The sequence below is a fragment of the Ambystoma mexicanum genome, chromosome 7q, assembly GCF_040938575.1.
Source record: "Ambystoma mexicanum isolate Mex_15411 chromosome 7q, UKY_AmexF1_1, whole genome shotgun sequence".
Lineage (NCBI taxonomy): Eukaryota > Metazoa > Chordata > Amphibia > Caudata > Ambystomatidae > Ambystoma > Ambystoma mexicanum.
The window spans coordinates 73,872,959-73,895,796 of record NC_090941.1 but is presented as its reverse complement, the minus strand read 5'-3'; positions in this window follow the sequence as shown (position 1 = coordinate 73,895,796).

Sequence of the window (22,838 nt, the reverse complement as noted above, 5' to 3'; positions counted from 1 at the left end):
ACACTCATTCGCATTTACTTTTGAGAGACTGCACATTGACAGCATTGCATGGATATGACGATGCCGGTGAATAAAAGGATTGACTGCAAATGAAATGATGGATGTCCACTCATTATGGATTTTTTCAAAGGTGTTGTATTATTAACAAAATAGGAAAGAAGGTGCATTGGGTAGGGAAGCTGCACACCCATGCCCACTCACCACCCAAACGTACGCACCCCCAACCAGGCCCCAAACTACTAACCTCCTAATGGACCTCCCCCACCACCCAAACGTACCCACCCGCAACCAGGCCCCAAACTACTAACCCCCTAAAGGATCTCCCCCACCACCCAAAAGTACCCACCCCCATACACCCATCGTGTCCCCGAATGTCATGTCTATCACCATCCCCACATGGCACTATTTGCAGGGGCGCTTATGCGCAGGAGTGTCCTGCTGGCGGGTCCAGTCAGCAGATTAGAGCACCTCCGTGGGCTGCCAGTGGCAGAGCTGGATGGGGTGGTGCTGGCTGAGGTGACTGCTAGTGTGACTATGGGCACACATCCTTGAATAGCCTGCTGGACAACCAACATTGACTCCGCTATGCTGAATTGCACACTGTTTCCTTCCCTGACATGGCGTGCCAGGGTGACGATGGAGGTCGCAAATTGTCCAATGGCTCTGGAGAGCCGACGCACCGACGTTGCATTGCTCTCACACTGCAGCCTGCTGACTTCCACCCCACGTTACCACCTTGCCCTCTTGTATGATCAGACCATTCTGCCATGTTCATCGTAATATCCTCATGGGACACTCCCTCCTCTTTGGTAGCCTGTGGACAACAAAACCAATCCTGTATCTGGAAAGAAATCAAAGTGTCCCTGACATAGAAGAGATACTACTTGTCTCTCAGACCACCATTTCTGTTTCCCTGGCCCAGGTTACCACCTCTTCCTTCGATAACGGGCTCTCCGAAGCACTCATTTCAATTTCGCCCCTCAGATCTTTTTCAAACAGTAATTTCACCCAGATGGTTCTCATCAGGTTTAAGAAATCTGGCAACCTTGAACCATATCCTAGCGTGCACATGGCGTTCAGACCAATCTACACCTCCCAGCTCAAACACTATTGTGCAGAAATCTGCAAAGCAAAAAAGATCATTTTACAAGAACAAAATCACCAAAGCCCCACACCCAACCAGGGAACTCTTTAAGCTCATTAGTGAATTCAGTGCCCCTATGATGCTCCACCAACTCACCCTGCCATCCATCTGTGACACTCCCCCGACCACTTCCATAACAAAGCACTAGGGAGACACACTTCTATCCTGTCTAAAATCTCATCCCTCCCCCTCTCCCCTGCTGTCTCACCCCCTCTAACAAGAGCCACCATCTACTCTTCCACTTGTGTCCCCCTTCTCACCACTCTCCCCCTAAAAATTCCTGAAACTACTATCAAACAAACGTCCAACAGGCTCCCCAGGAGACCCTGATACGAGGTCATAATCTAGCCGGGCTCAGGAGACCCTTGACCTAAGTCTCCAATTCACTAAATCAGTGACTACTCTGTGTTCATTTAATTTGTTCTCACAACATTCTGATTACCATATGAGTTGTTCCCAGTGGCATGTGCATCCATTTAATCTGTTCTCATGTTGCTTCAACCACCTTATTATTTGGTTTCTACATGTTGTAGTGAATTTATTTTCTTTTCTGAAAAAAAGCATATTGCTGTTCCTTTGCACAACTGCGTACTGCACTGAGTACTTTTACAAAAAGTCAAAACAGGGAGTGTATGAGCTAAATAATAAAAAGCTGGTTACCCATAACTTGAATATTCATGTGTGTTTTTCTCTAGTTACTTACTTATGGGATTCTATGCTCAATGTCCCATATAGATGTGTTCCTACAAGGGTTCCAATAAAGTTTGCATGTAAATAATTGTGCAAATATTTGACTATATAGGGTAGGACTACCCCTGTCACAAAAATCCCCAGGAGACCCTTGCATCCCACCTTTCTAAAAGAAATCTTGTCCTCCACTTGTGCTGTCAATCTTGTACAATCAATCATCAACTCTTCACTTACTTGCGGTATCTTTCGAGCAGAATTTAAAACCTCCTTCATGAAGCTTTTCCTTGAAAAGGCCTCCATTGACCTTCATGACTGGACCAATTACAGATCCATCTCGAATAACTGTTATAAAGCCAAGCTAGCTGACAGCGAGGCATATTTACAACTACACCTCTTTTCAGAATCTAACAAGACGCTAGACCCTGCTCAATCAGTCTCTAGACAACTCTGGGGAACAGAATCCTGCTTAGTTTCCATTTGGAATGATCTAAAAAGACACACTGACTCAGATAGATGTGCTGCCCAAATCCTATTCGACCTCTCGGCATTGTTTGATACCATAGACCACTCCATCCTCACCGAGAGACTACACACCCTAGCATAAGGGATCTAGCTCTGAACTGAATTGGCTCCTTCCTCTCTAACAGATCACAAATTGTACACTTACCTCTTTTCTCCTCATTGCCCCACCCAGTCCTTCACACTGTGCTGCAAGGTGCCTGTCTCTCCCCTCTCCTCTTTAAACTCTACCTCAGTTTGCTGTCCACCTTAATTCACTCTCACGGTTTATCAAGCTACAACTACGCGGGCAACACCCAACTCACCTTCAAAATCTCAAATAACCCTTCTTCCTTCTATCCCAATCTCTCAACCTGCCTCTCTGAGATCGAATGCTGGATCACTGACAATCACCAGCTACTCAAACCAGTCAAAACTGTTATCCTGCTATGTGGAAACCTTCCCTCAACCCATCCCCTCCACCTGTAACACAGTTAAAAATCTCTGGTACCTTGTGGACTCCGACCGGACTGTCACCCCACATCAAATCAGTGATAAAAAGCTGTTCCCTCCAGACAAGTATCCTTCAATGCATTTTTCCTTTCCTGACCTTTCCACACAAAGTTATAGCAATTATCCCAATCATATTACCATGCCTAGACAATGCCAATGCACTATTCTTAGGAGCACCCGCCTTGCATCTGAGAAAACTCAAGTGCAAAACAAGTGCAAAATACTGCTGAGACTATGCCTAGCCTTATGTCCTAGAGAACACATCTCTCCTGCCTCCGAGTTCTCTATTGGTTTCCGATCAGTCGGTGAGCTATCTTCAAAGTGTACAACTCATTGAGCCTAGAGGGTTTCAAAAGGATCATTGTTTGTCGCTCTTCAGAGTGATGATGGACCTGTTAGTCCAATGCAAGTAAATAAACATCTGTAGTTTCATCTAGTGATCTCCAGGTATAATACATCACATCAATATTTGAAAATCACAACAACATTTAAACATCAGGCAGTAATCCGAACAGAGGGAACAAGAATTACCTTCAACTACAGTCGCATGACTTGTTAAGTTCATCATTGCATGGTACAAAGTGATTTACAAATTGACTACATTCAACATCAGACAGTGAATATCATTAGTGTGATATGGCTAAGGGTCACCCACTAAAATGGGTGGAATTTCACAAGAAACACATAAGGTCAAACTCTGAGTTCATACCTCGAGGATTCAAAGAGTCCAAAAGTTCAATCCACAGTATTTCACGTTGTGCTAATTTTTGTTGCACATCACCCCCTCTACTGCCTGCAGTTACTTGTTCTAGGATTACACATTGTAGTTGTGCCACTGTATGTGGTGCCTCTGAAAAATTGACTGCCACAGGAGATTTTAGGCTTTTTGTACGAATGTTAGACTTAGTCCATCTAGTTTTGGCTTTTCTGGTTGTCATTCCTACATAGTAGAATCCACATGGACATTTCAATGCCTATACTACGTTTTGGGCATCACAGGTGCATGAATGTCACAGATGTATATGTTTACCCGAATGGGGATGTGTAATGTAACTGCCCTTTATGATATTGCCACAATGCTGACAATTGTAGCACGGAATTGTTCCTTTGTGTTGAATTGAGGTGCTGGAAGTGGAAATTTCTGCTTTCACAAGGCTCTTTCGTAGAGATTTGCTATTCCTATATGCAAATGTTGGAAGGTCAGGAAAAAGATGTTGCAACTGTGGGTCTAATTGTAGCATTGGCCAATTCTTCTTAATCGCTCTCTTAATTCTAGTGCTCTGAACAGAGTAGGTGGTGACATATACCAAGGGTTCTCCAGATTTTATCGGTTTAGGTACCAGTAATGTTTCTCGGTTGATATTTCTGACTTTTTCTGCGACTTCAGTAATCAGAGTCGGGTTGTAGCCTCTTGTTGTGAATTTGGTTTCCAATGTTGTCGCCTGACGATCATATTCAGTATTTTCAGAGATGTTCCTCCTGTAGCGTAAAAACTGTCTGTAGGGTACGCTGTCAATCGTCCGTTTGGGGTGAAAGCTTGTGGCAAGTAATAAACTGTTCCTATCAGTTTGTTTGGTGTAGACCCTAGTCGCCAATTTTTCTTCAGTCAATTATACTTCTACATCAAGGAAATGGATAATTGTCATACTGGTTTCTGTTGTAAACTTGATACCCGAATTCATCCCGTTCATCATTGTAAAAAAAATGTCTAACTCATCTTGGGGGCCTGTCCAAATACCGAAGGTATCATCTATATACCTCCGACATAGTGAAAGGTGCCTCATCCACCTTGGTGAAGTGAGGACGTGTTCATTCTCTAAGTAATACATAAAAGAACTCGCATAGCATGGTGCCATAGCTGCCCCCATGCTAGTGCCGAAATCTGGATGAAGAATCTATCTTGAAATTTAAAGAGGTTGTTACTAAGAACCAATTTCAAGAGGGTAAGGATTGCGGACACTGTAGCAGCCGGCACGGAGAGCAGAACCTCTGCAAACAGGTGAGTCTCTGTACAATCCAGTACATTTCTGCACGGCATCCGTATGAGCAGTCTTTTACTGAAGTCGCTCGAGGAGCCATTAATCACTGGAGTTCGCAATATGCGCCAGTGGTTTACTTATTGAATCTGGCCACCGAGGGTTATTACTTTCTCTTTTACCCGCGATTGGCGTGTGAGCCTACTCACTGTGATCCGAGGTTGTATAAAATCCGTTAGTAATCTACACATACTCTATCCTTAGGGTTTCTTTGGCCGCAATCTGCCGCTTCCCAGTCTCCTGAGAGTGTCATTCTAAAGACTGGGTGAGTGCTTTGATTTAGTTAACTATGGACCTTTCAATCATGTGAGATTGGCCTGTGAAAAATATGATTATTGCCTCATGTTACCATATTGCCTTCCTTTCTGAAAAGGGCTTGATCCCAGACCACTGCAATCCTCCGGGAGAGGTCAGTGACGTTTCACTCTTTTGTTAACCTGTCTATCTAAATAGATTCAAATACTTGTCATTTCTAAATTCTCCACAGGGAAAGATTTAAAGAAAACACACACTATTATTCGCCTTTATGAATACAAGAACAGCAAAGCCCCACCCTGAAGATGGATCTATAGGATCCGAAACGCGTTGGTCACTTTAGTAATATCTACAAAAGGGCTTCCCTGGAGGGAGCTGTTATCCCACAAGAACTCCCACAAATTTTTCCAAATGGGAACTGATACGCACATGAAAAGTTGTATCTGATGTATAGAGTTGTTGTTCTTTTTGTTTGTATCTATCGTTTAACAAGACATACAGTAACAAATGCATGGCTAAATGAAGGTTCATGTCATGTTTTATAAAAGAAATGTATATAACATATTGTTTGGTTATATATCCTTGTTTTGGAATTTTACTTTGAAGAAAATGGTGAGAGGTGAATTAAACCAAACCTTATCACTGAAGAGTGTTATAAATGCTGCTTGACATTTCTGGTATATTGAAACTAAAAGTTTCCTTTACTATTACATTGACTGATCAAGTACCCTACAAATTGAAAATTTCTATGAGGCCAGGTATATTAACATAAGCCTATGTTTATGCAGAAAATCTGAATTTTTGCTATGTGAAATGAAGCATTGAATTTAGGTTCCCTAAGAGTGCATCTGGGTTTACTGCTTAGCAATAGGCAGTTCAGGTTTTGTGCATAGTTTGTGTCCCAAGTGGTCTTGTGACGATAGCCCGCCTGCACCTGAAATAACACGAAAATATTCCTACAAATCTCACATTTTGGATGTTTAAAGATTTATTTATTGATTTTCTCTTTGAACTTTAAATTACTCAGCAGTGCACTCCCGCTCCCATATTTTACTGAAAGAATCAGGCTCACCTAACATAAGCTATTCCAGCCCCCCCAGAGCCCACCTGAATGGAGTCAAGATCCTCTAACATAAGCCATTCCAGCCCCACCAAAGCCCACCTGTTACTTGAATTTCAATTAATCTGGGCTCACTTAACCTAAACTGTTCTAGCACCTCGCAGGTCCCAGTTGCTTCTAAATTTTATGAAATTAGACTGTCCTAACATAAGCCTCTCTAGCCCATCTCAAGAGCCCACAGGATAAATGAAGCCTTCTGAGACTTTTCACTCCCAAGTCCCCACCAGTAGGAATTCAGCCTCTTCCTCAGGTTCCCACCAAGCAGAAAGGATCAGGCAGTCAGAAAAAATGACATTCAGGGGACTCAGGTGGGTGCGTTAACAAGGTGGCAGGGGTGATCCCTCTCTATAGGACCGGGTGGCTTGGAGTCTGGCAATGGCACAGAGAAAAAACAGTTATGCATTTTCTATAGGTGCTATGAATTATCGCTGCCACATTTTAATCCATTCAACTACTTTTTGACTGCAATGAGATGGTACAGACAAGAGGACCTATGCTGGTGGTATCTGTTTCTTATCGGACAACTGTGCATGTGTCATGGTCCATTTCCCCACACATCAGGTGCAGACCAACCTGCCCAGGACTTCGACTTCCATGAGGGCCTTGAAGGCCCCAAAGACTCTCTCAGGGGCCTCCTGGACTTGGTCGTGGCGCCATTGGCGCCAGGCTCATGCTGCCATTACCAACATGGCAAGTTTCAAACAAGGTAAAGCACGTGAGGGCCAATCTGAGGCAGGCGGAAGTGACTACTTGTCTAGGGAACTATTTACTGGGTGTGGTTGCTGGGACTAATTTACCTGGGGACTACTTTTCTGAAGCTATATAAACCACGCCTTTAGTACAGAACACGCTTTGCGTTATTCTGCACTCCTGCAGCGAAACGCTCACCGTGTCTGTTACCTTCAGCTACAACTCAAGTCCAGTTCCTTCTCGACCAACCTGCAAAATAAGAAAAGGCATCAGGTTGGCCATGCTGACCAAGGATCCACATCCCTACCCAGCGCCTCGTTCGTACCTACCTGAGAGGTGCTCTTCCCGGCAAACCAACAAACCTCCATCCCGCAACCGCTCCATCGTTCGCCCATCACGCCGGAGTCGCCGCACCTGTCGGACGAAAAGAAGAAACATCAGGTTAGCGCAAATTGGGAAAAACACCATTCGAAAAACAGTTAACTCAGTGATATACTCACCTGAAGGCCGCTCCTACTACCGATTCGCTGATCTTCGTCACACGGTCATACAGCACCTGCAAAAAAAGAGAGCAGCAGGTCAGTCGCACAGAAGAGTCATAGCGCATATACAGACTTATCACAGAACGCTGGTGCGAACTTACCTTTTCTTGGAAAAAACAACTTTACGTTCTATGAACTTTCGCATCAGTAAGAAACCTACAAAGGAAAGACAACAAAGGAAAAACCTGAACAATTTGAACTCTTGGGCTAACCATTTTAATGGTAAAGACTTACTCATTGAGTCAACGTTGTCTGAGACTTGACAGGATCAGTGAAGTAACTGGATCCTAGAACTCTACGCGCCCCTGCATGCAGCTGCAGGACGGAGAGCCTGCCATCCTTAAAGCAAAGGTGAGACATAGCAGAGGGGCTTTCAGAAGACCACGGGAGGCGCGTGTGGGTCTTCCACCTCACAGTTGGGTAACGCTTCATTTAACCCTCTAGGCGCACCATCGTGGGGGCACAGATACAGAGAAGACACGTGAGCCATCTAACAGCAGACCTGCCAGTCCCGTTCGGCGCCCCTGTGGAGACCAGGTGAGCGTAACAGCATGTTGACTGCATGTTAGCCATTGATGTATGTGTTCTGCATGTAATCTATAGCAGAGCCCTCAACGGTAGACAGTTGCCCTAGGGATTGAAAGACTGTACCATATGTTACAAATCTAGCAACATCATCACTGATTCTCTGGAGGGAAGCTTCTCTTACGTGGCCAGGGAAAGGCTGAAGATACCTGACTCTGACCCTGATGGTGGCTATCTGTGTGAGGACCACGTAGGGGTGGAGAAACTCCAGAGATGCAGGAAAACACTGAATCAAAAGAAACCTTCAGATGTAATTCTCAATGACACCCATGTGCCTTTGCAACATACCTGTATGGCTTATTATGACACAGATGAAGAATTCCTAAGTTTTCTTGACCAACAACCTTATTTACCCCAAACCCCATTTTTTAAGTACTGAGACAAGGAAGAGGGATGGAACAACGGGGATGACCCAAAGCGGTAAGCAAATGCTGCATTCTAGTCTTTGGAAAGTGTTAACTAATGCCAGGAAGTTTAAAACACCCACAGCTGAACGGAATACGAGTCAGAAGCAGAGACTGCAGCGAAAAATAGCTTGTGCTGATGCTGGTTGGAACATTGGAGGAGACCACACTGTGGAAGGCAGCACAGAGGCTGACGAGAACGGCGTGCAGAGAGACCGGTCCATGAGAAGCTAACTGCTTTATTGCTATAGGCAGCTGGAGCCGCCAGAAGCAAAGAACGAAAAAGCAGGAGCCAAACGGCTAACGGGACACACCCCTAGACAGCGAACCGAAGGAGAAGAAGACAGAAGGACGCAGGCAGCACCAGAGCTGCCCGGTAGGCCCTGAGAGAGCGAGTGTCACATATTATTGTATTTATACGTCAGACCTCCCGCTAATATTTTCACAAACTTTGAGCTGCTGCCCTAAAATTTGTGTCTGACTTTTACCATGCATGTTATATGCGGATGACCTTGTCTAATTTAATTATACTTTCAGTGGAATTAAGAGTATGTTCGAAAAACATATCGAATATACGATTGCCAATGACCTAACGAATTAACTTGGATAAAACCAAGTTGATGGATGTGGGAGTTAAATCTACTAAATGCCCTGTTTTATCCACAAGTATAGGAGTTATAGCGAGGGTTGATAAATACCCCCACTTGGGTGTTGAGAAGAGCTCGTCTAGAGCCTATAATTATATTAAGGAAACGAAAAGACTCAAGGCGATACAGTTAGCTAATTTAATTCATACATTTGCACTTCAGACTGCTGGGTACTCGTTAGAAGGATCTTGGTATTATATAAGCAGTGTTTTAGCCCTATGATACTCTGAGGATTGGAAGCATTGGCAATGCCGGATATGCAGTGGTTAGAGAGTCGAGAGCTTTTTTTGGAAAACTGTCCTTGGCCTGGCTCGGGCTATGCCTATTGAATATATTAGACTGGAACTGGGCCTGACATCATTGAAGGGATAGGCCATTGCGAGGCAAGGAGCTTTATATCTCAAAAAGAGCACCTCCCCGCATTGTGAATTGCTTTCTCTCTTGGCAAATATTCAGGACAGTACTTCAAAGGTGGTAAGCAAGGACTTTGGTAGCTGGGTTGTAAAATGTCTGGGTAAAATTGCTTGGAGCCCTGATTTCAGTCGTGGCACTACCTATAAAGTTTTAAAATGGATATTTAAAAGAAGCTCTGCTTGTGGGACTGGACTTACAATTACAACCATTTGTATAGTTTGAGTACACACATGGAAGTGGCGTGTGTTACACATATATATGTTAGGGTGCAAAGATATATCAAGTGTTGTCCGAGCCTGGCTCTGAGAATGTTTTTGTTTAGTCTAAGGACCAACCAGCTACCTACATTGTTGAAGTTAGGCCCTTGCTTTAATATTCCTCGTAAAGAACGTACATGCTGGGTATGTAATAGCGAGAGTATACTGGAATCTACGAGACATTTGTTTATGGAGTGTCTAGGATTGGCACCTGCTATTGTAGAGATTCTTGTGTGTTTTGTTAATAACCTTGAGTACTTACAGACGGATCATTTTCCGCCCTACTGCCTGAATTCAGAAAGCCTATAGTTACACTTTGCGCTATATCATTTGTGGAAAATGTTTTTAAAACATGGTTGAGTGTACCCTCCTTGTGTAACCTGGGGTGTTAAGTATGCTGTATGTGGAGGGGGTGGACACACAAGTATTCTAGGGGGGTTTCTCAAGGGTGATTTTATGTATGTAAACTGGAATTATTCTGTCTTTCAGTTTTACAGTAGTATTAATTATTTATTATATTAAGGTGAATGGAATTGTATAATGACTTATTTTAATTCTTCATGTGAGTATATGGATGAATTTTAATGTGTAGTACTGATGACATAGGTTTAACTGAAGTGGAGGTGATGTACTATTAATTTGGTTTAGGCTGAGTTTGAAAAGTAAAATAAGATATTAGGTGCTGAATCGAAATTTGCAATTATAATTGTCATATTTTATTTTATCAATTGAATTTGTATGTAAGTGTTTTTGTGACATGATGTTGCTAAATGGCAATGGGTTTTTAGTGTATGTATTTTAACAGAATTGATAATTGAAATTTGTAACAGTTTTATTACTGAATACAAATAAATAAATAACATTATTAACGGTGCAAGAAAGCCCAATTAAAAATATTTGGAGGAAAAGATAGAAATACGAATAGTGTTAAGAAAGGGTTGGCGACCCAACTCTTGGAAAGAGAGATTAATACAAATATGAACAGTGTTAAGAAAGTGTTGGTGACCCGATGCTTGGAAAAGGAGATTGATACAAATACAAAGAGTGCTAAGAAAGGGTTGGTAACCCAATACTTGAAGAGAGAGGTTGATGCGAATACGAACAGTGTGAAGAAAGGGTTGGTGACCCAATGCTGGAAAAGTACATTGACACAAATACGACCAGTGTTAAGAAAGGGTCGGTGACCCAATATTTGAAAAGAGGAGTTGATAACATTAACAACTTTGCTGAGAAAGGGTTGGTGACCAAATACTGGAAAAGCATTATTTCTTGGATGAGAGAAAGATTGAGTGGAGAACGAAAAAGCTGTGGCAGGATACGTGAGGATGAGAATGAAAATCCCATGATTACCAAATATTTAATGGCATGCTGTAATTGCACAAGTCCCTCCCATGGAACTACCCAAAGAACATGTCATAAAAAGTCATCTAATCAGCATAAGGTTTGTGCCCTGGAGGTTCAGGAGTTCAATGTGCAATCCTCTAATTGTCAAGATGGTATCTTAGGTGGAGGTCCTGGCCCCAATTTTGAATCCCAAACCTTTTACATACCTCCTAACTTTGACAGCTCTCGATTCACCAAACAATTAAAACTAACTGATTATGAAAGAACCAAAACCTTTATGGACTTCAATATCCATAATGCATGTGGTACCGGGACGAGGAAGAAGAACTCAGAGTTATTGAGGGTCAGGGGTGCAGTTGAACAGAAGGTGCAGTCTAGTTGTTGCAGAAAAAGACACCTGAGCGGGACATTTAAATCCAAGAATGGGCTTCAGGTGAGGAGAGGTGTGGCAGGTGTAGTAGAGGCAGAAGCAGTTCAGAGCCCTGAGAATGGCGCAGCAGCCAAAGAAAGAACGCTAGCAGAAGCCGACCTGATTAGAGAAGGCGAGCGAAAATGCCAAGCGTGCACAGCAGGAAGCGGCCTCGTGGAAGAGGTCCAGGCACATGGGAAATGTGTTCCCAGCCCGACATGTGCTGCATTGGTGAACGTAAGGATGCAGAGGTGCTAGCATAGCTCCAGAGAAGAGGCGAGCAGACCACTAAAGTTACACAGAAGCTGGCAGAGGAGCGTGCTGAGAGCAGAAGCTTAATCACAGAGGCAGGAAGTGAAACTGAGATGCTACAACAGATCAGTGATTTGGACTGAAGTCAAGGGTTACCCCGTAGGCGTTCCAAGCAGGACACTTTGCAGAAATTAATGATTTTGGATACCAAACAGATAAAGTGAAGAGGTGACAAACGCATGACGCCCCTTCTCTGGGATAGTACAAAGGCAACAAGGGCACAACTCCCCTTTTAAGGGATACCAATTTGAGGAAACCTGGAACCTGCATTGCCCACAGCCAAGATACTGTAAAGGATCAGTACAAAGACACCAAGGTTGCAAGTTCCCTTCTTTGGGATACTAACTTGGGGAAACCTGTAACCCATATTGTCAAGGGTCAATAGACTATAAAAGGCAGCTATTGTTCAATCCTCCTCACATGGGATACTGGTGTGGAGAACCTTGGAGCAACTATTGCCACTAAGATTGATTGTAGTTTTAGGAGTGTTTCCTCCTGGCAGGCGAGTGAACTAGGCAAGGATGGATAGTAGTCAGCCATGGCACGCAGCTATACCAGGAAAGAAGAAGATATTTTGAAGAAGTGTCGTTGTGGCAAATATGTGTGGTGGAAAGAAATTGTCACCTATTATCATTCTGATACACTGTTACTTCACCAAAGGTAGTTGTTTTGCTATCCTGACAAAGGTATTCCATTTGAAGAATATGTGTGATATGTTACTAATTGCTTTACACCTTGAAGAAATGAATTGCCTTGGTGTATGAAATTAGTTTTTTTTTAGAGAGTCTTTGGCCTTATCAAGAAGGATATTGTGGAAAACAATTGCTTTTAGTTTTGAAAAGCATTTATGAAAGAGACTTTACTTTGCCAAGTGGAAGACGGCATTGAAAGGAAAGGATCTGTTGTGTTAAATTGTATGCAACTTTGTTTGAACTTTTTCAAAGGTTCTCCTGCATTGATCTAGGGGAAGGGAACCCAACCCTTGTTACAAGCAGTACTTTCAAAACCTTATGAGTTTGAACTTTTACACTGTTGTGTTGAATTAAAGACAGCCATGTATTCCTTGTGCTATTTTGTTGTATGTATTAGGTGTGATGGTCAGAGACTTTTGGACACTAGGTCATCATTTTGTTAGTTTCATTTGTTAGGTAGGGACATCCTTGTTATCATAGGGAAAGATAGGCGTTTATCTCACCTCTTTTCATTTTAATAAATGGCAAACAGTGAGAAAACTATACCTTTGTGTCCGCCTCACATTTTTGACCCCTCACAGTTGTTAATGTTGATGATGATCATCACATATTCTCCCATGGCAGGTCAAGAAGTGGCGGTGGTGAGAAGCCAGGGTCAACTTTCTCAAAAAGAGACCCATACGGTCCTGCAAATCTGTCAGTGAGATTAAGGTAATTCACAGGAAGTTCTGGAGAAGTTTGGGCAGGCTCAGGCTGATTCATGAGAAAGGAATACCCAACATAACTTTAAAAGCCTCAGGACTGGAGAGAAAAGCTAAGGGAAATGAATGGGTTGGATGACGGCAGGATGAGTGAGGGGAAATGGAGGCCTGGGCATCTGTGAATGTCATGCAAGAAGATCAGCCAATTGAACTCAGTAAGACTTACCTGTAGTGTGTAATTGGCATCAATGAAGGAGACACAGACAACAGATTTCATCTAACAAAAAGCTTTTATTAATGAAATTGTCAGGATGGAGCCAGGCCTAACTTGCCCAATACTAAGGTAGGATTTCCGAACCTAAAGAAACTAAAGAAAGTCTGTGTCAATAAGTCCAACTGAAAAGTCTGTCTGTGTCTGAAAACTATTCTTGCCCTCACAACTAGAACTGAACAATGTGTTGCGATGTCAACCATACACTAAACAGTGCTCCAAAATTAAAGTTCTAAGCTGTTTTCAGCTCAGGCCTATGCTTCAGCTTCTCTTCTCCCATTCTCAATAAGTTCTTTAAAATGTTCAATTTACCTTCTTTTGGACTTTGAGCCAAAAAGTTCCACACTTTTGTAAAGGTCAAAATGCCCTTCCCCAAGTTCAATACAGTTTCAGAGCAACATGTCTCAGAGATCCCTTCCCCGAGACCAATATGACAAGATGGCACAAAAAGAAGTATCTTGGAGCTTTGGTTTCATAGTTCAACAGTTCTTTACAACTTAGGGTTACCTTCCCAAGTCTGGTATACACCAATGGTTGGTTTCTTTCTACCACAATAACAAACTTCCTTGTTAACATATAAGGATTCTCTGGTCTTGGTGCAGTTTCAGACCACACGGTCCACCCATTACAGGTCACACGATCAGGAACTTCCAGGTTTCCTTGAGTCATTCAATATTCAGTCAAACAAGTATTTTCTCAAATGCAGTTCCTTGACTTTCACATATCAGTGGTTTCTCAACCTTGACTTCAACTTTGCACTCAGGATCTTTCATTTGCCTTAACTTTCTATTTGCTAGCAGTTCATTGTGCCATAGTGCAACAAGGTTGTCCTTTCTCTTTAATTCAATAGGTGTATGTTTTGCTTACTCCATTCAATTCAATATACAAGGTATGCCTTTTTGCTTATTTCCTCTTATTCAATGTTCAACAAATGCATCTTTGTTTAGTTCATTTAATTCCGTATTCCAAAATGCTGCTTTGCTTGTTTCTTTCAATTCGGTATTCAATAAGCACAACAGTGCTTCTTTCATTCAGCTCGGTTTTCAATGTAAGCAACGGTGCTCCTTTCATTAAGTTCGGTATTCATTATAAGCAACTTTGTTTCTTTCATTCAGTTCTGTATTCAATGGATGTAACTTTGTTGCTTAAACACAACTGTGTTTCTTTCATTTAGTTCAGCATTCAATATAAGCAACTTTGCTACTTTCATTTAATTCGGTATTCGCTATAAACGACTTTGCTTCTTTCATTCAGTTCAGTATTGAATGGATATAACTTTGTTGCTTTCATTCAATCCGTTATTCAATCAAGACGGCTTTGCTTCTTTATGTAGACCGCTATTGCATGTATGCTCTTTCAGAGCTCCCTTGTGTTTTTAAGTGTCTTAGACACTTACGGGGACTCTACAGCTCTTCGTAATGGCTTTTCCCCATTCAAGGGAAAGCCTGATCACCGGGCATTTCAAGCAGCCTGCTCTGGCTCTTGTGCGCAGCCTGGCCCTTGCTCTTCTGCAGTATCCGCTGCCCTCCTTTCCTTCCGTGGGTTTTCCATCCTGCATCGTCACTCTCACAGGACTCCCAGAATCTCTTTCAGCATTCTAGCGTCTCAGCCTCCTTTGCTCCCACACGGCTGCTTCTGCTGTTACTTTCTTTTTCCCAGCTTCCTCTTACTGCAGCAGCATTCCACCTCTTATACACCTGTGGTCCCAAAATGGGCTGCAGCTGTTCTTCGTTGAAGGCTACCTGGCTCTCTGTAGTGTCCTTTGTCATTTACCTGCACTCTGCTCCGGTGTGAGTGTTATGTTAGAATGTGGAGTGTGTGTGATATGGAATGTTTTTGTGTGACGTGATGGAATAGAGTAATAAACTTCTTTAGGAAATATGTGTGGGGGAATAAGTTTACGGTCTATACCGATCATAAACCCCTGGTAGAGGTTTTGTCTGTGCGAGGTATATGCAGAGCAACACCCAGACTTGCTAGGTTGAGTTTAAGGTTACAAGATTATCATTTTGAAGTTAAGTATGTGCCTGGGTAGAAAAACCTGGTTGCCCATTTTCTTTCAAGATTGCCTCTCAATGTTGGGGAAGTTGGGCAGGTTGAAGAAGTGGAGGCTTTTGAAGTCGTTTTGGAGGTGATTCCTAGGGAAAAATTGATTCACGAAATACAGGATGATGAGGTTTTGTGCAAGGTTATAGAGTATTCATGAAAGGTTGGCCTAATAAGAGATTTGTTGACGAGAGATGTCTTCCATTCTGGGAGTGTTCTATTGAGGATCAGTTGTTGCTGAGGGGAGACAAGTTGATAGTGCCCCAGAGTCGTAGGGAAGGGTTAATTGAGAGGGCATATCATTGCCATCCAGGATCCACCGGCACCAAACAAAATGTTTGGTCTAAATATTGGTGGCCTGGTGTGAATTTTAAGATGTTGTGGCCTTGTCAGAATTTGGATAAAAGTTGTAAGAGATCTGAACCCATTGTTGTGCGTAAACCAGAATAACAATAGGAACACATTGGAAATGACATTGTGGGTCCATATGGCAATTTGGGCAAGGGAAATAGATTTTAGATTGTTATGGTGGATTATTTGTCGAGGTGGCTTGAGATTAAAATGGTGCATAATGTAGGGACTAATGAGGTCATCAGGTTCATGCAACAGGTTCTTAGAAGAGGAAGGTTAACCCAAGGTGATAATTATTTTTATTTTTTATTTTATTTATTTACGTGTTTATATAGCGCTGCAGCACGCAGGCATCAGAGCACATTACAAAGAGACAAAGGACTTAGTTATGGGACGACGAGGAGAAGGTTACTTTTCGGGTTCTATGCATTTTGGTGCAGTATCTTTATTTAAAGAGAAGGGTCTTCAGTTTCTTCCTGAAGCATGAGTAGTTTGTTTCAGTTCTTAAGTTCATAGGCAGCCTGTTCCATTTGGTGATAGCCTTAAATGAAAAGGACCTGCCTGGTCCATTTGTTTTTTTTAACTGGGTGACAATGTTGTGCAGTTGAGGTGTAATGAGATGATGATGATGAAGTATGCCAGGTCGGTTGGTATTGAGTGGAGATTTTCACCTAATTGTCATCCACAAACCAATGGGTTGGTAGAAAGGTGCAATAGGGTGATTGTAGAAGCTGGTCAACAAGCCATTAGAAACAATATATCTATTGGAAAAGCTTTAGAGGAAAGGTTCTAGACTTGTAGGACATCTGTTAGAGCTGATTTGGGGAAGTCTCGGTTTGAGTTGATGAGAGGCAGGGAGCCCGACACAGTGCTAAATCCTGTATGGGTATATCAGAGGAAACCAATGGTTGAGTGGGGTAGGGAGTTGGAGTGTATGAGGTCTACCCATCCTTTGCAAGTATAAGTGGCACCTGGTGACTTTGTCAGGATTAAGGAAAGAGTGGTGAGAAAGGGGGAATCAAAGTACACCAAGCCTGTTAGAGTTACAGAGGTTTTAAAAAATGCTGTTAGGATTCAAGATGGATAGTGATATGGGTGTTGAGGATTGTGAGGAAGTAGGGCGCAATGGTAATGAATTGTTTGATGGGGATGTGATGGAAGAGTTTTGGAGGAGAGGAGAGAATTGTAATAGTTCTAGTGAACAAGAAGATAATAACACAACCGGTGAGATAGGTGTCTCAGGAGGAAGAATCAGGAGACCCCCTTGTGTGGACAAGAGACTATTTAATTAAGTAATGGTGCAGTGTTCACTCTCAATAGGTTTAAGAATTATTCACACATTTTACTGAATTGTTCATTATTTTTGTTCTAAAAGCTTTGTTGTTCGTTATTGTCTTTGTTTGTTTGTTTGTTTTTTTTATTCATTTGTAATGCGCGCCAGACCCAAGGGTATAAGGGCGCATGAGTAACAAGGATACTTTCAGCTTGGTTACATTGCTGTACAATAATTGCAAGTATATACAAAGGTAGTACAGGTACAAGTGCGAGGCAGAAGCACTAACAACAATTTATAAAATGTACATAGGGAAGGCGTAGACAGGGTGAGGTTAACAGTCATTTCCTTTATCCAGTGAATGTAATTGCACCTGAAGTGAGGCTAGGTTTGGGCTGTCCTTAAGGTGGGTGGCAGGGAGTTCCAATGTTGGGCCGCTTTCACCCGGAAGCAATTACCTCCAGTTTTGGAGCGTTTAAATCTAGGCACTGTGAGGAAGTTGGAATTTGCTGTTCTGGTCGATCGGTTGGGGGTGTATCTCTTGAATCTGTCTACAAGGTAGTGAGGGGCTGCATTATTGAGGCATTTGTGCATAAGTGAAGCTACCTTCAGCATGATTTTGTCAGTTGTGGTGAGCCAGTTGTTGGCTCTCCCTGCGTTGGAGATATGTTCTTTTTTGGAGATGCTCAGAGCTGCTCTTAGAGCATTATTTTGCAAAATCTGGATTTTGTTTGTAACATATTTGTTGGCTCCAACATATAAGGCATTACAATAATCCAGTTTGGATAGGATTAGGGCTCTGGCTAGAGTGATGCAACTATGGGTCGAGAGCAAGGGTTTAGCTGCTCTAATTAATTTACAGGTGTAGGCTGTGGAGGAGGCCATGGAGCTGACCTGTTTGCTGAAGGAAAGGGTGGCGTCAAGATAAAATCCTAGCGTTTTAACTTCTTTGGCTACATTAATCGAGTTACCGTCTATGATGAAGGTTGAGTATTTGTGATCAAGTTTGTTTAAATTGAGGGTGGTGCCAAGGATAATAATGAGCTTGGTCTTGTCATCATTCAGGCATAGACTATGAAAGGCCATCCATGCCTGGATGATGGGGCTAGGTTGGGAGGGGAGGGGGTGTACAGTGTCCTTAGTCATTTCTGCTCTGGTGTGAGTGTTATGTTAGAATGTGGAGTGTGTGTATGGAATGTTGGTGTGTGATGTGATGAAATGGAGTGTAGAGTGGGCTTTTGAGAGAGACGGTTGATGGTGGATGGCTGTGGGAGTGCAGGGTTGTTAGCTTGATGATTAAAGGAGCATAACATCATACCACTGGCTCCCTGTGTACTTTAAGGTACAATACAACACTCTCATTACAGGGGCATGTCTGACCTCTCATCTTCTTTGTCCCAGTACCAAAGTGGTGAAAGTACCTATAGTCTATCACTTTCAGTTGCCTCTTCCTCGTCTCAGTACTAAAGGTTGGGAAGAATGTACTGTTCATAAACCTCAGTTGTTTTTTCCTCTTCTCAATACTGTTATGTATCCCAACAGAAAGGTCTTATAATTACCCCAAAAGGTCTGGGGAGGGTTCAAATGGTTATTACGAGGATAAGTGAATACTTTGTTTTGCCCCAAGATATCCCATCTAGAGTCTTTTCCCCCTTTAGTCTAACATATCTGGGATAAGAATACCTCCTGCCCTCCTCTGGGATAACAGAAAATGATTAACAAAATCCCATAAATACTTCTGGCATAGGGGTTTCTTTCGACAAGGGGGATGTGGAATACCAAGCCTTACATAAAGGTATTCCATCTCCAATGCCCAAAGACCCTTTATCCAGGTGATCCTCCCTCACTTGTCCACCTCCAGGGGCAGGATCCAGAAACAATGGCCTTTTCTTGCCCACCTGCACCAAGGATCCTGGGGATGTACATGTGGGAAAAACCCTCAGGTTTCTCAAAATAGATGAATTCACATATTGCTGGGATCTATGTCTATCCTTCGGAACCCACATGTGAATCTGGGTAAAAAAGAACTAAACCTTACATTCATCTGAAGTTGTCAAATTAATGAAGTTGAATTGGGGAACTATATAATGTCATGTCAGGCAGCAGAGTCAGTCACATGCCAGGCATGCCCTGGTCTGTTCTCGTCATTAAGCCGTTGACATACTGAGTATTATTTAGGTGTATCATATTACTAGATAGGGAATTCATGACAGAAAGTGACCTCTGAAAAGCATATAGGGCTGGGGAGTTGATCATGATTTAGTGGTGCATAAAGATTCATCCTGCTGAGTTTGCTTTGATGAAGACTACTGAGGTCACAGTAGGGAGAGTCCATTGCCTAGAGTTAAATGGCCTCAGAAAGGCCAGTAAAGCTGATGCAGCGTCAATCACATGACAAGTTTTCATGATGTAGACTCTGACATTTCTTAAAGGAATACCATTTAGTCAGGTAGGATTTCAATGATACAAGCTCTGCACCTAGGGAAAGAAACATAACATAAACATACAGTAAGAGGCTTATTCCCAAAATGTGTGTTGGTGCAAGTAATTAGATGCACTAGTGCATCTCATCACTTATGCCCTAAATGGCGTTCCCTAATGAAAAAGCCCTTTGAATGCATGCATCAGATTCCCTCTTGTATCCCCTTTGCACATTTGCACAAATATGGGGATGTTTCCAGGATACACAGTAAAATGTGTAGAAAACAAACACATTCACCTATGCCTCTATGGAACAGGTGCAGTGGAAGCGCAATGCATGGCAGGCTTATTTCTGACCCGTTCATGCATACTTTTTAAAAAAGTGTTCGACATTAGAGGCTGGATCTCCTGGTCCCCCGCTTACATTACTATCCCTCAAATTGGTATAGAATTTGTTTTCTTCTTTTTTTGAAATTTTTTTTTTTACATATTTTCCAATGACAGGCCCTTTAAGGTCCCGTCTTGATAAAATGCACTTCCAGCATCACAGTGGGTGCAGGGAGCACCATACAAGCAGCAGATAATATATTCAAGTGGCTGGCCAGTGCATCATTTGTGCAGTAGTACACCCCCAGTAAAATGTGCAGGCCACCTTTGTGTTAAGGTGATTGGCATATTTCTCAGAGGAATGCAAAAAAATACATCCTCTGCGCATTTGTATTTACGTTACTTTTTGTGAATATGACAATAACAGTTTTTTTAATTATTACAATTTTTTGTCAGCTGAAAACAAAGAGATAATTTTGGTTTCTATATTGAAGAAACAGCCATGGGCAAGCCATTAAACATTTACACACTTTGTTTTATTTGTGTGTCCTTGGCAGGAAAGGCACGGACCTATTGCATTTACTTTGTACATGTTTTTCCTTGAAAGCGTGCTAGCGGGAAAATGTCTGACCGCATTAACTCGCTGTGGATTTCATCAGCCTAATATCACCAATCCCCCTGTGCAGCACAGTGGTCGAACTCCACTTTTCATCCGCTGTTCCCTAAGCTCCTACTGCTCTAAGCTAGTGCATCATCAATGACTCTCCATCTGTTCTCCACGTGCACCTCACTTTTGTAACTATAACATCTATTGTCCATATAGGTGCTATAATTTCTACTGTGTATTCCTTCATGCCCCTGTGACTCCTCTGCCCCTTGTTATGTTAGCCCACAGCGTTCTGTTGTGGATGTGCCGGCATATGACTCTTACCTCACTGCTTCCCACCTACTTGTGCCTCCCCACTTTTACCATGCTTGGTCGCAAACCCTTTTGTAGTCCTCAACTTACAACTAAAATCGTATCTTTACATTGCTCGATTCCATGCCTTCTCATAACGTATAATGCTACCTCTGTTAGTTCTCAAGCAATATCATTAGATGAGTGGAGGAATTACCAAGTTGTGCAACCTTACGGATTTTGTCTTTGAGCCTACCTGTACACCTGATGTAACCCTCGTACCATGAGGCGTGGCTTTACCAGATTTTGCACCCTTACGGATCTTCTCTTTTTGCCTACTTGTACACCTGATGTAACCCTCGTACCATGAGGCGTGGCTTTACCAGATTTTGCACCCTTACGGATCTTCTCTTTTTGCCTACTTGTACACCTGATGTAACCCTCGTACCATGAGGCGTGGCTTTACAAGATTGTGCACCCTAACCGATTTTGTCTTTGTGCCTACTTGTACACCTGATGTAACCCCCGTACCATGAGGCGTGGCTTTACAAGATTGTGCACCCTTACCAATGTTGTCTTTGAGCCTACCTGTACACCTGATGTAACCCTCGTACCATGAGGCGTGGCTTTACAAGATTGTGCACCCTTACCAATGTTGTCTTTGTGCCTACCTGTACACCTGATGTAACCCTCGTACCATGAGGCGTGGCTTTACAAGATTGTGCACCCTTACCAATGTTGTCTTTGAGCCTACCTGTACACCTGATGTAACCCTCGTACCATGAGGCGTGGCTTTACAAGATTGTGCACCCTTACCAATGTTGTCTTTGTGCCTACCTGTACACCTGATGTAACCCTCGTACCATGAGGCGTGGCTTTACAAGATTGTGCACCCTTACCAATGTTGTCTTTGTGCCTACCTGTACACCTGATGTAGCATTCTTCTCATGTATGACTGAGAAACACCCTAGTTTATGACAAATCCCGTGCAATGTTTTCTTGACTAACACCTCATGGTTCTCAAATGCGCCCTGTGGCAATCTTGGGACGTCATACATGACTACAAAATGGTTTGTTATCTAACATTCTGATGGCCTAGCCACAGGTGTTGACCCACAAGGATATCCAGTCTGTTGAATCCTTGCAGGAAAATAACCAGTTCTATTAATTTTGGGCGATGGGGCGACAGTCGAATTCTCCCAGGCTGGCAGTTGACTATTCAGGCGAGTCAAGGTTCCTGGCTTCTCATATCTATTAATGGCATCTACAATCGGGTCAGCCCATTTCATCTTCTCATTTGTCATCACAGTCTTTACCTTCTGGCCCCCCTTTCTATGCCTATTGCAACTAGCTTCTTCCTGTGGATTCCTAAGGCCAATTGCTGCCCGTCTTCCTTTATCCTCTGAGGCCCCTTCGGCATCAGCTTGTGTGTCAGATCTCAAACACTTCTCCTGTAGCACACCCACTTCTTTCTTCAAGTCACTAACACAGGCCATGAGTTCACACACTCATTTAGTCACATTTGTTAGTTCCCCGGCGAGATCAGCACTACTGAATACCTCTGCAAAGTCATCTTTCTGACATGTTTTCTTTAGTACTAGGTCTTCCCGTCTTCCCAAGGGTACTCTGTCTCCTATCTTGCAGACTTCTTGCTTGGCGCCTGGGTCAGGTCCTATCTAGCTAGGTGTAATCTTCATCTGCTCCTTGGCTCTAGGCGAGTTTATACCCTCAGGGATCTGACATAGCTCATGGACCTCTAACAAGGAAAATCTATTTGGAATTGGTATAGCTGGGAAGGATGCCACTTGATTGCTTATTGATGTGTCTCAGTTGATGAAGGGCTTGCTGCCTGGGGGACCTTTAGAGTGTGTGATCCCCCCAGCTGCATACCTGTGATGTTCTATGACTGACACAAGGCATGCTGCTGGTCCATGCATTTATAATCTCTACTGGCAGGAGGTAGATCCCCACCCCCCCCTTGATCTAACATTTTGTGTG